Below are 16,434 nucleotides of genomic sequence, written 5' to 3'. Positions count from 1 at the left end.
AGCAGCACGTGCAACCACGTGCAGCCTGGTGACCGAGCGGGATGTGGCCGCGGCAGGCAGCTGCAGGGCACGCCTGGGATTGTGCTACTCACACACATCTGATAGGACCGGGGGGGAAGGGTGGATGCCGGCTGGAACCAGCCAGGGCCCCAGGGACTCAGGCCAGAGCCTGCACCTCCGCAAGGGTGCAGCACACAGAACGGCATACTGTCCCATGCCTGGCTGTGAGGCACAGCCAGCTGCTCCTGGGAAAACCACAGCATCACAGCCCTGTGAGCATGGCCCCCACTGAGCCCCTCGCCTGCTCCCGGTGCCTTGGTTGGCTCCCCGAGGGAAGTCCCCACTGCAGCCACACATGACCCTGGGCTACGTGTGTGAGGGCTAACGGGAGGACGAAGGAGGGAAGCACTCGGGCTGGCCCTAGGGTTACCTGAGTTTTGCTGCAAGGATGGGACACCCCCCAGTCACCCCTGGTTCCGTCCAGGAGATATCCCACGCGATGGGGATTTCAGAGCCCAGACCACGTCTGCCAGATGTGCTCCCAGGCACTGTGGGAGGATTCATCTCGCTTCCTCTCAAACACCATTGATTAGCCCAAAGCCTCACAGCCTCCACTGGTAGGGAGTTCCACAGGTTAACACAACACAAGCGCCCTCCCATCCTCCACGGGGTCAGGACAGAGATCTGTGGTTACAATACATGGAGGAGAACCCTACTCCAGGGGCAGTTCTGTATGCAAACATACAACATGGGGGAAATGGGGGTAACCGAGTGGGCCCAAGCCACACTACTGTGCTGTCACCTGGGCTCAGAGGTGGAGGGCATGAGGTGTGGGGACAGTGGCCGGGTTGCCTGACTGACCCATCCTTTTTTCTCTTCCCTGCAGCGGGACCAAGCACAAGTCGGGGACCCTCTAGTCCTGCAGCAGCAGCAGCAGCAGCAGCAGCAGCAGCAGCAGCAGCAGCAGCAACACCCCCAGCCGCCCAACCACCGAGGCAACGGCTCCGCCACCGGGACCAGCTCCTTCAGTGCCACGTGCAGGCTGTCGAGCGCCTCGAGGCAGCCATCACTCAGCTCATGGAGGCGGACCTGCAGTGGCGCCAGGAGGCCTGGGCTCCTTCCAGGCCCAGTGAATCCACATGGCGGATTCGATCGCCACCCTCACCGCCCACATTAGCCATGCCATCCATTATGCCATGGCCTTGCCCCATGCCGCTGCCATCCCTCCCCTAGCACTGTCCCTGCCCCCTCCTGCAATGGCCCCTCCTGCTCCTGTCCCTCCTGCTCCTGCCTCTCCTGCTCCTGCCCCTCCTGCTCCTGCCCCTCCTACCCACCTCCCCATGCAGCCTGCCCCGATACGGCCTGCCCCCCATGTGCAGGTCCACCCCTGCAGGAGCGGTCACAGGGACCACCCCTCCCAGGAGTAGATCTCCTCCCTGTCTCCCCCTTGTAAATAAAAAAAATACAAGTTTTTTCTGTTCAAAACAAAACTGTGTCTGGTTCTTATTGGGAGGTAAGGGAAGGGGAGGGGAGCGGGAAGGGAAGGGATGGGAGGGAGTTGTAAAGGGAGACCGACGCGACCCTACTATGGGGCCTGGGCGAATATGTCCGTCAGGGCCTCCTGGATGCGCTCCCCATCCTGGTGCGCCTGGCAGATGGCAGCTGTGTGGGGCTGTTCATAGGCCTGGCCCTCGGCTGCCAATCATGCGGGGAGGAAGGCCTCCCCACTGCGCTCCACAAGATTGTGGAGCACGCAGCCACTACCTCCATTGCATTCCGCTCACCCATCTCGAGACGAGTGAGCAAACACCGGAAGCAGGCTTTCAAGCGGCCGAAGTCACACTCCAAGTGTATGTCTACACTACAAAGTTAGTTCGAACTAACGGACGTTAGTTCGAACTAACTTTAATAGGCGCTACACTAGCGCTCCGCTAGTTCGAATTTGAATCGAACTAGCGGAGCGCTTAGTTCGAACTAGGTAAACTTCATTTTACGAGGATTAAGCCTAGTTCGAACTAGCTAGTTCGAATTAAGGGGTGTGTAGCCCCTTAATTCGAACTAGTGGGAGGCTAGCCCTCCCCAGGTTTCCCTGGTGGCCACTCTGGCCAACACCAGGGAAACTCTATGCCCCCCTCCCGGCCCCGGGCCCCTTAAAGGGGCACGGGCTGGCTACGGTGCCCGTGCCAGGTGCAAGCCTGCCAGCACCCAGCCGGCAGACCCTGCACCTGGCACGGCACAGAGCCACCCACCCAATGTCCCCCAGCCCACCCCCTCTTCCCGGGACCAGGCTGGCGGCTCCCGGGAGCTTGCCCTGGACCGCAAGAGGCGGGCACCTTCCTGGGCTAGTGCAGACATCGTGGACCTTGTCCACGATCTCCGCACTAGGCACAGGAAAGTGGCCGTCTAGGGCAGGAGAGCTGCCAGCCTGGCCACCCAGGAGCAGGTGTGCATGAAAATCAAGGGGGTCCACTGAGACCCCCGACCCTGAGCCCTGAGATGACAATGGCCGTCCTGGGTCAGACCTAAGGTCCATCTAGCCCAGTAGCCTGTCTGCCGACAGAGGCCAACCCTAGGGACCCTGGAGGGGATGGACCGAAGACAGTGACCAAGCCATTTGTCTCGTGCCATCCCTCTCCAGCCTTCCACAAACTTTGGGCTGGGACACCACTCCTATCCCCTGGCTAAGACTACTCCATGGACCCAACCTCCATGACTTGATCTCACTTCCCTTTAAACTCTGTTCTAGTTGTAGCCTTCACAGCCTCCTGCAGCAAGGAGTTCCGCAGGTTAACTATTTGCTTTGTCAAGAACAACTTTCTCTTACTAGTTTGAAGCCTGCTACCCATTCCTTTCCTTTGGTGTCCTCTAGTCCTTCTTTATGGGAACTCAGGAAGAACTTTTCTGAATGCACCCTCTCCACCCAACTCCTGCTTTTAGAGACCTCTATCCTGTCCCCCCTCCGTCTCCTCTTTTCTAAGCTGAAAAGTCCCAGTCTCTGTAGCCTTTCTTCATCTGGGACCTGTTCCCAACCCCTGATCATGTTAGTTGCCCTCCCCTCTCCCAGCCTTTCTCTTCCCCTCTCCCACCTCCTTTTCCCAGTCTCCCCCAGTTTTGGTCAATAAAGACAGAGTCAATGTTGGAAGAAACGTTATCTTTATTTTGTACATCAATAAGAAGGGGGGCTAGGGAAGGGTAAGTGGAAGGAGGTGAGGGAGGAATGGGGTACGAGCCCCCGATGGGGAGGACTGGGCTGGCTCTGCGGGCTTCTGGGGGTGGAAGCTCTCCTGCAGCCCCCCAATTGCCCCCTCTCCCCAGATGGCAGCCTGCGGCAAGTGCAGCCGGGCTGATGGCCGAGTGGTGTGATGTGCCCAGTGTGGGTACTCCGGTTACTCCAAGCCAGAACTTCTTTGCAAGCAGGGCACCCCTTAGAACTGTGTGTCCGGGGTTGGGGTTGGGGTCGGGACCCTTTAAGCGCAGCCCTCGGCTAGCCTGAGACAGCATCTCCATGCTCTAAGTCCTCCTCTTATGCCCTGCCAGCACTGCTTCCGGCCATCCTTAAGCCCTGTTCAGAGTCCACTCAATGTGGACTTGCTAGTTCGAATTAGCAAAACACTAATTCGAACTAGTTTTTAGTTCTAGACGCGTTAGTTCGAATTAGCTTAGTTCGAATTAACTAATTCGAACTAAGTTAGTTCGAACTAGCGCTGTAGTGTTGACGTACCCCAAGTGATTATGGGCTCGGTTGAGGCAGTCGTTGAACCGGAACCGGTTCTGGTCCGGCCACCCCGTGTAGGGCCGCATTAGCCAGGGCAGCAGGGGATAGGCCGTGTCCCCGACAACACATATGGGCATAGGCACATTCCTGACAGTAAACTCCCGCCGGGGGGAAGTAGGTGCCCGCCTCCAGCCTGCAAAACAGGCTGGCGTTGCGTAGTATGCGGGAGTCATGTGCCCTGCCGGACCAACCAGCCTAAACGTCTAGGAAGTGGCCACGGTGGTCCAGGAGGCCTGGAGTACGATCGAGCAGTACCCCTTCCTGTTCATAAAATGGGCCGCTCGATGCTCCGGGGCCCGGACGGGGATGTGGGTTGCATCCAGGGCTCCCCCATAGTTGGGGAACCCGAGGGCAGTGAAGCCGGCCACGGTAGTGTCCACATCGCACAGGCAGATGACTCTTGGGAGCAGGACTTCGTTGATGGCGTGGACGACCTGCAGAAGGGTGCAGAGAAACACAGAGGAACACATCACATAAGGCAGGGTGAGTGTGTGCTCCCTTGCTCCCCCCCCCCCGTGATGCCCTCTGCTCTCACTCTCTCTCTCTCTCTCTCTCTCACACACACACACACACACACACACCAGGGCCCCCTCGCCCCACAGCCCCCCCACCCCACCAGCAGGCCTGTGCAAGGGAGCGACGGCCCAAAATCCTGGGTGACCCAGTCTGGAGTCTTGGCTGCCCCTGGGCATGGAGTGCAGCACCCTTCCCCCACCCCACTCCCCACTCCTCCTGGGACTTACCTCCATCATGACGACACCGACGGTGGATCTGCCCACCCCGAACTGGTGTGCCACCGATCGGTAGCTGTCCGGGGTGGCCAGCTTCCATAGTGCGATGGCGACCCTCTTGTCGACGGGGATGGGTGCCCGCAGCCAGGTGGTAGCTCTCTGGAGCCCAGGGCGAGCCAGGCACACAACTCCAGGAACATCTGCTTTCGCATGAGAAAGTTCTGGAGCCATTGCTGGTTGTCCCATTGCCCCAGGACCAGCTGGTCCCACCAGTCCGTACTGGTGTCCAGTCTCCACAGTGGCCTCTCCGCGCTGGGGTGGGGATGCCACAGGGATGCCATGGCCTCTGTGGTGAGGGAGTCCAAAGCAATCTGTGCCTCCAGGTCCTGGAACAGGAGGGCAGCAGCCTGGAGCACCAGCTGCAGGCACTTCAAAATGGCTGGCAGGAGCCAGAGCAGGCATATGGCCACCCCTGGCTCCATGGCAGAAAAAACAAGGGAGATGAAAAAAAACCAAGCAAAGGCACTAAGTGACAAAAGGCAGTGGTGACCAAAAAGGCAGAGGGCAACCACCAAAACTGCTATGGCTGATAGTCTCTGCAAGAGGTCCTATAGCACGCAGCAGGAGAGAAACAGCTGTCCAGGGAGATCCCTTTAGGCACGTGTCTCAAAGGAGCTCCAGCCCCCGCCCCTGGAAAGGGCTGGTGCCCTTTTTCCCTCTTCAAAATGGTTCCAGGCTTCTGCTTTTGCGCAAAAGCGTCCCGCCAATGTAGATGTGCTTTTTCCGCAAAAGTGCATCATTATAACGATAACTCCGGGACCAATCTAGATGCACTTTTGCAGAAATACTTTTAACGGAAAAACTTTTCCGTTAAAAGCATTTGTGGAAAATCATGCCAGTCTAGACGCAGCTGGTCTGTCTATAACAACTGAGATGAGCCTACTGCTAAAGAAGAATTAAACTAGAAGTAATCCTGTATTTATTTTGTCTTTCTTTTTTTTATCTTAATCAGGGATGACCACAGATGATTTTTCCATATTTTGGCTGCCTTTCTTGTATTTGACTCTTTTTTACTATTGACAGGCAGTGGTCTACTGAAAAGACCACTAGATGGAAACCCAGGAGATCTAGTTTCTATCCCCAGGCCTGCAACTGATCAACTGTGTGCCTTCAGGCAGATCACTGTGCTGCTGATTCCACTCCCATCTATTGTGTGTTTTGACTATTGAAACTCTAAGCTCTGTGGCATAGGAACTGTCACTTATTATGAATGTGTACAGCACCTAACACAATGGGTTGCTGATCTCTGCACTACCATAGTAAAAATATATTATTCCTGGGGGCAAAGTGATTAGGATTAGGAAATTTGCTATGATTTTTTTAATTTAACCTTTTCGTAGGGTCTACATTTCTTTCTGACTACATGTTATTTCTTTAGGTCCATACACATGCATAACATTTTAAAGAGAACGAAAATAAATATCCTTGTCCCAGAGAGTTTACAATCTAAAATGAAATAACAAGACACGCAAGGCATCATGTGGAATTTGAGCAAACTGTGGATAAGTTAACAGGAGTATGAGCACTACAGAAGTAAGATACGTTTGAAGATGATGACACAATTAACTCAAGAATTCACCTTCCTCCCACCAATGTATTATTTTCCTTCCACCTTTCTTCACACACTCAAGCATACACACACATACACATTTATTCCAGTAACATTACTGACTCAATATCTTTTCCCCTGTTTTCCAATAACAGCTGCCCATTGAAATCTAACCAGCCAAACTGTTAACACAAACCAAATGTAGTCATGAGAGTACAGATATTTAGCTAGGGTGGAAGAGCACTCTGCACAAGTCAAAAAGGGCCATGTGTGTGTGATGATGACTTAAAATTCTCTTTTGCACTCCCCTGTTAATGCTGCTTCTCTTGGTATGGCCATCCTAACTTGGCATGTGAGGGGCAACTAGCCAAGCCATACCTCTTTGCCTGCTACAGTTCTGAGCAATCACATTTACACGGGGTTGATCCTCTTTCTACCACTTAAGAGCCATGGTGCAGTGAAGCATCTGGCCCCACATCTTCCAGATTTTAAGGCATCGCTGGAGTTGCCAATGGAAACACATTTACTCTAACATTCTTCCTATTCCCATTGTGTATAAGTTTTCCATGGCTTTGCGCCCCTGTCCACTCCCCAGTACTTCTTTCCATGTTAAGATCTTTGTTGTTAATCTAGTCTTATAAATACATTAGCATTATGCTTTTAAATATTTTTTCCAAAATCACATTGGACCTGGAAAGGATACTGAATTGCTTCTCTAGTAAGTCGCAAACAATTCCTTTTAGCTATAGCCATGTGTTGAGTAGCAAGCACACTGGAAACTTCAGTGCATCTCTGCCAGTGCATTTCAATCTTGGGCTGCAACATCCTTTCTATTCAAGTGCTGGATTTTCTCTGAGCAGCAGGTGCCAAATATGCTGAATTCTTTCAGATACCAGCAAGTTTAATGAGTCTGAAATTATTATTTAAAGGAAAACTCCACCTTTTTTCCTCAGCCCAGTGAATTGCCATTTGAGAAAAGTCAGAAATATTTATTGAAAAATGGATTTTAAAGTATTTTTTAATTAAAAGAATTTCTCACTGTGTTACTTGTCACAGCCATGTAGCATTAAAAATGGCATGTTTGTTGACATTAGGTGAATAGGGACTAGAACCCAGTGTAAGACACAATAAACCAGAGTATGTCCAGTCTTACAGGGCTTTAACAGCAACAATGTTTTCAAAGTGGTTATCACATGACTTTACATTTGCATCTGAAATTTTACACATGCAGAGAGAGATTTGCTTATGTTCAGAGTGCCAGTATAAAGGCTATGCACATTTAATACCTACTTCACCCTATTTTGAGGAACAATGTGACTTTATTGATGCACAGTATTTGTGCTATTCCCTCTGCACATGAATGAATCCCAGTCACAGCATTTTGCATGAGCTGAAGCTAGTATTTCTGTAATTGTGCAAATCAGAAGCAGACCCTGATCTGGCATGCAGGCAGACCAACTCTGACCCTTGTAGCTCCACTGAATACCGTCTGTTCATATCTCCTTGCAAGCTCAGGGCTATTTTTTCACATCTTTTACACATCCAAGTGTTCATTTCAGCTTGTGCAAACCACTGTGAGTGATAGCTATTAAATAATTTTGAAAAATAATTATTAAGCTAGAATGAAAAGAACTGGGAAACGAGTTTACAATGTAATTCTTATAGCTCCCATACTTTGTTTTTGCTATTTACATAGCCCTGCAAGAGCATCTGGCGCTAACTGGTATTTAGGATGTGTCAAACAAAGCCCCCACAGTGGGCATCACGTTTATGTCACATTACAGCAGTGAGTCCATGACTTGCAATAAACTGAAACTTGGCACTTTACATTCTTTTTATTTTCAAATGTATGCCATAAATCACTGATGACATTCTCCTTACTTTGAATTTACAGATTACAGGGCAAAGCAAAATGAGAGGTTTTCTTTTAAAGTGGGTGAATCTGGGCTTTTTTGCTGGCGTGCTTATAGGGTCTGGATTTCTTTGCAAGATGGGATTCAGGATGCAGATACGTTTGGAAGTCTGGACTAATGACATAATGTATTTGATTTATCTGTTTCTTGTGTAATAGCTATTATCAAGCTGCGAGAGCCCAAAGAGATATTTATGCCTGAAGGAATGCCACTGTATAAATATGCAAGTTGTATTGAATTTTATTGTGCTACTGTAGGACCTTATTTACTTCAAATGATGCTACCATACAAGTATTAAAATACTGTACTGGCAAACCTCTATATTCTGGGACCTCTTTTTAGGGGGGAGAAAGATTCTCTTTCATGGACTGCACTGAGTAATGTTTTCTGGTGAGGGAGAAACATTAACAGTTTGGAACATTAACACTACTGGGATATTTCTGTGGCTGGCAGGACGCATGCAGGAAAAAAGACATGTCCAATAATAATACTTTAACCTTCAGTACAATTGACTGAAATAAAAATTCTCAAACTACAGTGCTATAACTGTGAGCTACTGAGCACCTGTAGATCCCAAAGGCATCAAGTGGGTCTTGTGAGGCTTCAGAACCTCTGAAAATCAGGCTGTTTTTTACGGGCCGACCTTAGGGGAAAATGACACCCTGGAAAAACTTATATTTTGGCATCCTTGCCCCGTACCTCCCCAGCACCCCCTAACTCCCAGTATCCTTGGTCCCTGCTGCCTCCACAGCACCTTCTAACCCTTTTTGTCCTTGGTCCCTCCTGCTTCCCTGTCCATCCCTCCCACTGCCTTCAGCCCCCACAAGCTCTCCATTACCCCCAGTTCCCACTGCCTCCCCACATTGATCCGAGCACCCTTCGATGGCCTCATACCCCAGGCCATCCTGCTTGTTGTATCTTGACTACAGCACACACACCTCTGATCATGGCACCAGCCCATAATTCCAACCCTGACCTTTATTTAGCAGTCTTAAAATAGAGATGTGTACCTAATTGAAAATTTTGACCTAAGGGCATAATAATTTCTGCTATTGATTTCTTTCCACATGCTGCTGTATAGAGGGAGAAACCAAGGAGAGTGGAAAAATTAAGTGGGATATTCTGGGGCACGTTTTATATTATCCCATCAGATGGATGGACAACAAAGTGGATTGAAAAAATCTTATAATGATAGGATGTGCTTTTACCCAATGTTTGGTGAGCTGGAAAACACACAGAACCATAGCTGAATCCTTTACTTAAGTGGGCAGCGATTTTATAGTACATCTATAACTACTACTAGATGATGAGTCATGATTCAAATTTGGACCAAATCACCCCTTGGGTGTGTCTAGACTACATGCCTCCGTCGACGGAGGCATGTAGATTAGCCAGATCGGAAGAGGGAAATGAAGCCGCGATTAAAATAATCGCGGCTTCATTTAAATTTAAATGGCTGCCCCGATCTGCCGATCAGCTGTTTGTCGGCAGATCGGGGCAGTCTGGACGCGACGCGCCGACAAAGAAGCCTTTCTTGATCGACACAGGTATGCCTCGTGAAACCAGGTTTACCTGTGTCGATCAAGAAAGGCTTCTTTGTCGGCGCATCGCGTCCAGACTGCCCCGATCTGCCGACAAACAGCTGATCGGCAGATCGGGGCAGCCATTTAAATTTAAATGAAGCCGCGATTATTTTAATCGCGGCTTCATTTCCCTCTTCCGATCTGGCTAATCTACATGCCTCCGTCGACGGAGGCATGTAGTCTAGACACACCCCTTGAATAGGAGAAGGAGAGAGGGGAGAATTCATTATCTTTTCCTCAAAGTCCTACATGATGCAATTTGGCCATCCCATGAGTATAAAGGCCTCACTCAAAGATCACCAAGTCAGTGGAAGGCTTACTATGAATTTCAATGGGCTTTAAAATACAATAAAGTTGGTCGTGTGTATGCATGTGTCTATTTTAGTGTGTGTGCGCTGTGTGTAAGAATAATATAAGAGCAACACAATTGTAAATGTATCTCTGCTAGAGCTAAAATGTATCTCTGCCAGAGCTAAAATGTTTGCCATAATGTCAAGCATGCAGGTAGTGGGTCATTTTCCCAACATTTTTACAAAATAGTTTTGTTTCACTAGTACATATTGTATACAAAGTACAAACTGGAGTCAATCAGAGCTGCATCATCAACCCAACCATGTTCATGGTCTTTATTTACGTCATTTTTTACATAATTGCTGGGAAGCTCCCAGTTGGTATTGAAATCATCTACAGAATGGATGGAAAGCTATTTAGGCTTAGCAGGCTGAAAGCTAAGAGTAAGGTTTCCACCACCTCTATCGTGGAACTTCAGTATGCTGATGACAATGCAGTTTTTGCCAATTCTGAGAAAGATTTTCAGACTATCTTGAATGTTTTTGCTGATGTTTATGCATGTCTTGGGGTAGGTCTACACTGCAAGCTTAATTCAAGATAGCACGTCTATATGCAAAAAGCGCAACAAAATAGAGATTTGTTCTTTTGAAATAGAGTGTCCACACTGACTGGACGCTATCTCACATTTAAGGCCACACGGAACCAGTTGAGGCGGGTATCAGGTCAGCACTTGCTTTCTGGAGCTCCTGCCTGAAGCTATCTGGGATGTGTGCCTAAAGGGACCTCCCTGAATAGCCATTTCTCAGCTTCTTCTGCTTGCTTCCCTACCTCTCTGAGGAACAGCAAAGCATTTCCTCTGTGTGCTTTGGTTGTCCTGCTTCAGGACACCACGGTACTTCCTGCTATGGAGCTGGAGCTGCCTCTGGGCACGCAATGGCCCCACATTGCCTTGCTGCAGTTTCTGAAGCAGTTTCTGCAAGGTGCCCTCATGGCCCTGTATGAATTTGACCCCGAGGTGATTGTGGAGAATCTCTGCATGTGTGCGGGAGTGCTGCACTTGCAACTGTACCCCACTGTGGAGCGACATGTCTGGCGGCTGGACACCAGTTTCTACTGGTGGGACCAGCTAGTGATGGAGCTGTGGGATGACCAGCAGTGGCTCCAGAACTTCCACATGAAGAAGGAGACATTCCCGGAGCTGCCCCTGCCCTCAGACATTGCCCCTGCCCTCAGACAACAGGACACCTATATGCAACCCACCATCCCCCGGAGAAGCAGGTTGCCATCATGTCTGGAAGCTCACCATGCCAGAGAGTTACCTATCCATGGGCAACCAGATTGGTATGGGGAAGTCGACCATTAGGGCCCTCATCATGCAGGTATGGCGCTCTTGGGCTGTAGTCCTGGGAGGGGGAGAGTACTGAAAAGGGGGACTCTAGAGAGAGGGGGGTTGGGAGAGCAAGGGGTGGGTGGGGATGGTGGGGGGAAGCCCTGTGCCTGGGGGCATTCTGCAGTCCCACCAACACATAGCACTGAGGGGGGGCAGGCTTCACAGGGGGTGGCTCCTGGGGTGTTTGTAGGGGGAAAGGAGAAGAAAGTTTGGGGGCCTCCCAAGGGCTCAGGCACCCCCTTTGAATCTCTGCTTTGTTTGTCTCCTTCTGCAGGTGGTGAGGGCCATCATCACCATCCCTCTGTGCAGGGTTATACACCTGGGAGACATGGACCCCATCATCTCCAGATTTGCTGCCCTGGACTTCCCCAACTGCAGGGGGTTATTGACAGAAACCACATCCCCATCCATACCCCCAACCACTAGGCAGCACAGTATATTAACAGAAAGGGATACTTCTGTTGACCACTGGTTGACCACTGCAGTCACTTTATGAAAATCTTCATAGGCTGGTTGGGGAAGGCGCATGACACCCACATCTTCTGCAACTCCAGCCTCTACCACAAGCTGGAGGCCAGCACTTTCTTCCCCGAGTGCAGCATCAGTCTCGGGGAACATGGAAATGTCACTGTGTATTATGGGGGACTCATCCTACTCCCTCATGCTGTGGTTGATGAAGCCCTACACCAGCCACTTTGACCCGAGCAAGGACTGCTTTAATGGCCGCCTGGGCAGGACCTGCACGCAGGACGATTGCATCTTTGGCCGTTTGAAGGCAAGGTTCAGGTACCTCCTGACCCCGCCTGACTGTGGGGGAGCAGAACATCCCTCAGGTGATGTCAGCATGTTGTGTGCTCCACAACATCATGGAGAGGGAAGGGCCTCTGAGCAGCTGTGCACAGCTGCCATCCTCCAGGCCCATCAGGTGAGGGTGCACATCTGGGAGGTCCTGAGGGAGAATTTCTCCCAAGGACCCCAGTGACACTCTCCCCAGGGCCTCCCCACTCGGGGCCTGTGCCTTGCCCCTCTCTGTCTTTCTCACAACAACCCCTCCCTTCCTCCCTCCATCTCTCTTTCCTGCAGACACAATACAAAAAACTGGTTGATAAAAACAGAATTTTGTGGTGATTTATTTGGGGTAGAAATAACTGGGGAGGAGGGGAGATGAGAACCTGGAAATGGGGAGGGAGAAGGCGGGCTGAGAAACTTGGAGGGGCTGGGGCTGGGGCTGAGAACGGCACATGGCCCGGGTGCCTCGTCTACCTCCCGTGCGGTGACCTCAGCAACCTCGGGGGTGAGAGGGTCCGGAAAGGATAGGAGGGGGGCTGGAGTGGGGTCAGTCATGGGAGGGGGAGCAGGGACCGGGACTGGGGCAGGAGTAGGAGCAGGAGCAGGAGCAGGAGCTGGTTGTGGGTGGGTCAGGAGATCCCAGACAGTCGCACACATATTGCATCCTGCTGCATCAGCTCATTACACATCTGTGTCCACCACTGCACATTGTCCCGGACCTTCTGGGCCAGCATCTGCTGCATGTCCTGGAGGATGCAAACATGCTCTCTCATAAGGTCCTCTTGGACCCTCTTGCGCCTGCGGCTCCCTAGGGGTTGGGTGACTGGCTCAGGTGGGGTAGATCAGCCTACTCTCACATCTGGTCTGGCTGGGGAGAATAAAGAGAGAGGGTCAGTCATCCCTGGAGACACTGTCCCTAAGAGCAATAGTTCCCAGGTCAGAGGAAGGTGATGTCCCGGGAACAAGGCCTTGTGTGGCCGGGACAGTGGCCCCTGTCTTACAGGGCACCATGCTTCCTACTCACCCCCCCACGTCCCACAGACAAGCATGCATGGGAAATGGCCAGCCACACTGGGATCTAATGGCTGGGAGGGGAGCCTTGAGCTGCCTGTGCTTCCATCAGTGCTGCACACATGCTGGCTCTGGCAGTGGTGGCATCTGAAAGGGAGAGACCTTGTATCCCTGGCCGCAGGGGGTGAGGGTGCGTGGGGGGTATAAGCAGCACACACACCTGAGCCTTGAAGTGCTATTCCCAGGAGTGGGCGCTGCCTTGAGCATGCAGGCATGCCTGTGTGCCGTGTGTGGCCCTCCAGAGTCTGTGTGCGTGTCCTTGTCCCCAGCCTCCATCTAGTGGTGGCTCATGGTGGGAGGATGTTCTCCCCCGCAAGGGTCAGAAGTGTGGCCGGCTTCCCCAGAACCTGTGAGCAGGAGCCCAGGGGTGCTCCAGTGCCTGTCTCCTGAGGCTGCGTAGTGCAGACTAGCGCTGCACATGCATCCGTGTGTACGGACTGCACCGTGATGGCCAGGCCAAGAAGGACGAGTGACGATTGCACCACAGCCCCTCAGTGCCCGCCATCCCCACCCTGTGTGTGTGAGAAAACTAAGACCACTCACCTTATGATCCCTCCCCAGCCTTGGAGGATGCCTGGGACACATCGAAGCCATGGGGTACTGGCTCCAATGTGAGCATGGTCATGTCCTCCTCCTCCTCCTCCTCCTCCTCCTCCGCCTCCGCCTCCTCCTCGTCCTCCTCCTCTTTGTCAGCTGGGATCCCCATGCAGGCGATGATGGGGGTCTCCATCCCCAAGTCCACCAGCAGGGGTGGAGAAAGGGCAATGCAACCCCCCACAATGCAGTGTAGGTCATCAAAATAGGGGCAGGAGTGGGGTTGTGCCCCAGAGCCTGAGCTGCACTCCCTCGCCCTGGCAGAGCTCTTTAACCTTGCTCCGCATCTGCTCCTGTGTCCGGATATGGCCCTTGGGGGCCAGGCTATTGGGCCATAGATGTCTGTGTTGAGCCTTCTGGAATAGAGATTGTGCAGGTTCTCCTCATCTCCCCACACCTCGAGGAGGGCCAGGATCTCTGCCCCAGGCCAGGATGGCATTCGCCTCTCGCAGCCCCTGGCAGGCTCTTGGGAGTCTTGTGAGCGCTCCCTCAGATGGGCAGGGGGCTCTTGTGGGGCTTGGAGCTCTGGCACGGTGGCCAGATGTGAAGCACTAGCAGCTGCACTGTGGCTGGAGGCTGTGAGGGATGGCTTCCTGCCTTACGCCCTTTCTTCCATGTCTACAGCTTTAAGAGCTCCAGGGGAACAAGAACTATAGAGTCATAATGAGCGTGGATGAAGTGGCCAGCAGGGCACCTGTGGGCCACTTCCTGGAAGCTTCTTCTTTTGAAATAAGTCTCTATTCCACATCCCCATATCCCCTTATCTGAAAAAGCTTTTTCAGAAGAGGACTTATTCCTTATTTATGAGCATTGGAAAAAGCCATCTGTTATTTTGATTTTCTTTCAAAATAATGCAATTGCTGTGTGGACGTTAGTATTGTTTTTCTGGAATAACAGCTGTTATTCCAGAAAAATGGTGAAGTGTAGATGCAGCTTTGGTCTCACCCTCAGCATCAAGAAGACCAAAGTGCTCCACCAGCCCTCTCCAAATGAGGTACCATATGCCCCATCTATTAAAATCAATGGAGAGGCATGGAGAATGTCAATCATTTTTTCTACCTTAGGGTATGTCTACACTACCACCCTAGTTCGAACTAGGGTGGTAATGTAGGCAACCGGAGTTGCAAATGAAGCCCGGGATTTGAATTTCCTGGGCTTCATTTGCATAAAGCCGGGCGCCGCCATTTTTAAATGTCCGCTAGTGCATTGATATAGAAATCCAACATGGTCTGAGCATTGCCAGTGCAGCCTTTGCTTGTTTATGGCACAGAGTTTTTGAAGATCATGACATTCGAACAGACACCAAACTTCTTGTACATCAAGCCATCATTCTCCCAGCACTATTGTATGGGTCTGAAACCTGAACAACCTACAGACATCACTTGAAAGTCCTTGAGAGGTATCACCAATGCTACCTCCACAAGATCTTGAAGATCAAATGGGAAGACGGGAAGACTAACATCAGTGTTCTGGAAGAGGCAAAGACCACCAGTATCGAGGCAATGGTCATCCGTCAGCAACTTCACTCGACTGGTAACATTGTTTGGATGCCAGAGCATCATCTCCCAAAACAGGTCTTGTTTTCTCAGTTGAAAGAAGGACAGTAATGTGGGAGGACAACAGAAGTGTTATAAGGACTTGCTAAAGGATAACTTAAAGCAGTGCAACATTAACATTGACACTTGGGAGACACTCGCCCAGGATCACTCAAAATGGAGAGAAGTCTTGCACAATGGCTCCCTGCATTTTGAATTTGCCTGCTGACAAGCTGAGGAAGAGAAGAGGTGCAGAAGGGAGGTGAGACTGGCCTCTGGTCATGGTCAACAGCCTCCTGCTATACCTGGAAACATCTGTCCTCACTGTAATAGAACTTGTGGTTCAAAGATCAACCTTATCAGCCACATGAAGGTCCACAATTCCCATGGAAGATGATCATGCTCGGCAATGAGCGATTGCCCATCATCATCACATATTCCATATCTGATTAACTCAGCCCAAACTCAGTCAAAAGCTATTACTGAATGAAATAAAATATGTAACTTTTTAACTTAAAACATTGCAATTTAGGGATTATCCAGCAACATTAACTATGCATTCCATTTGTACCTTAAGTATCCAATTTTGATCCTCATGAAGTTAAATGGTAGTTTGGATGTGGCCTTCAGTTGGAACAGAATCAAGCCAGTAGTTATTTTATTGCTTCATCACCTTGAGAAGACATATAACCAGAGTTACTTATTTTCAGTATACTTAGGAGGGAAAAAATACCAAGTATGGTTTACTATGTGGAATTTGGCTGTTTGAGTTCAATGGCAGGGCATCTCATACCAGTTGAGTATTTGTGCACAATTATTACCAAGCGCATGACTGTGCTTGCACAAAAGCTCTATGAATTAGACCTGCTTCAGATAAAAGAAGGACCCACTTTTGGGCTTTTCTTTGCACAGTTGAGTGTTCAACTGTATATTGCTCTTCTTTGTCCATTTACAGAACCTTTCTCCCTTTATTCTGTGCTTTCTCCGCACTTTCTCCTCTTTAATGAAAGGGCATGTTACACATTCAACATTTCTTTTGTAACAGCAAAGGAAAAGCCTGGACAATTTTAGTGGTATGCTTAGAGGATGTGTGTTTTACAAAATAAACGACATGGTATATTTTTAAAAGCCAGTGTGTTGGCATTTCACTTTG

The sequence above is a fragment of the Pelodiscus sinensis genome, chromosome 2 (genome assembly GCF_049634645.1).
Source record: "Pelodiscus sinensis isolate JC-2024 chromosome 2, ASM4963464v1, whole genome shotgun sequence".
NCBI classification, from domain to species: domain Eukaryota; kingdom Metazoa; phylum Chordata; order Testudines; family Trionychidae; genus Pelodiscus; species Pelodiscus sinensis.
The sequence above is the reverse complement of the archived record's forward strand: the minus strand, read 5'-3'. Positions refer to the sequence as shown.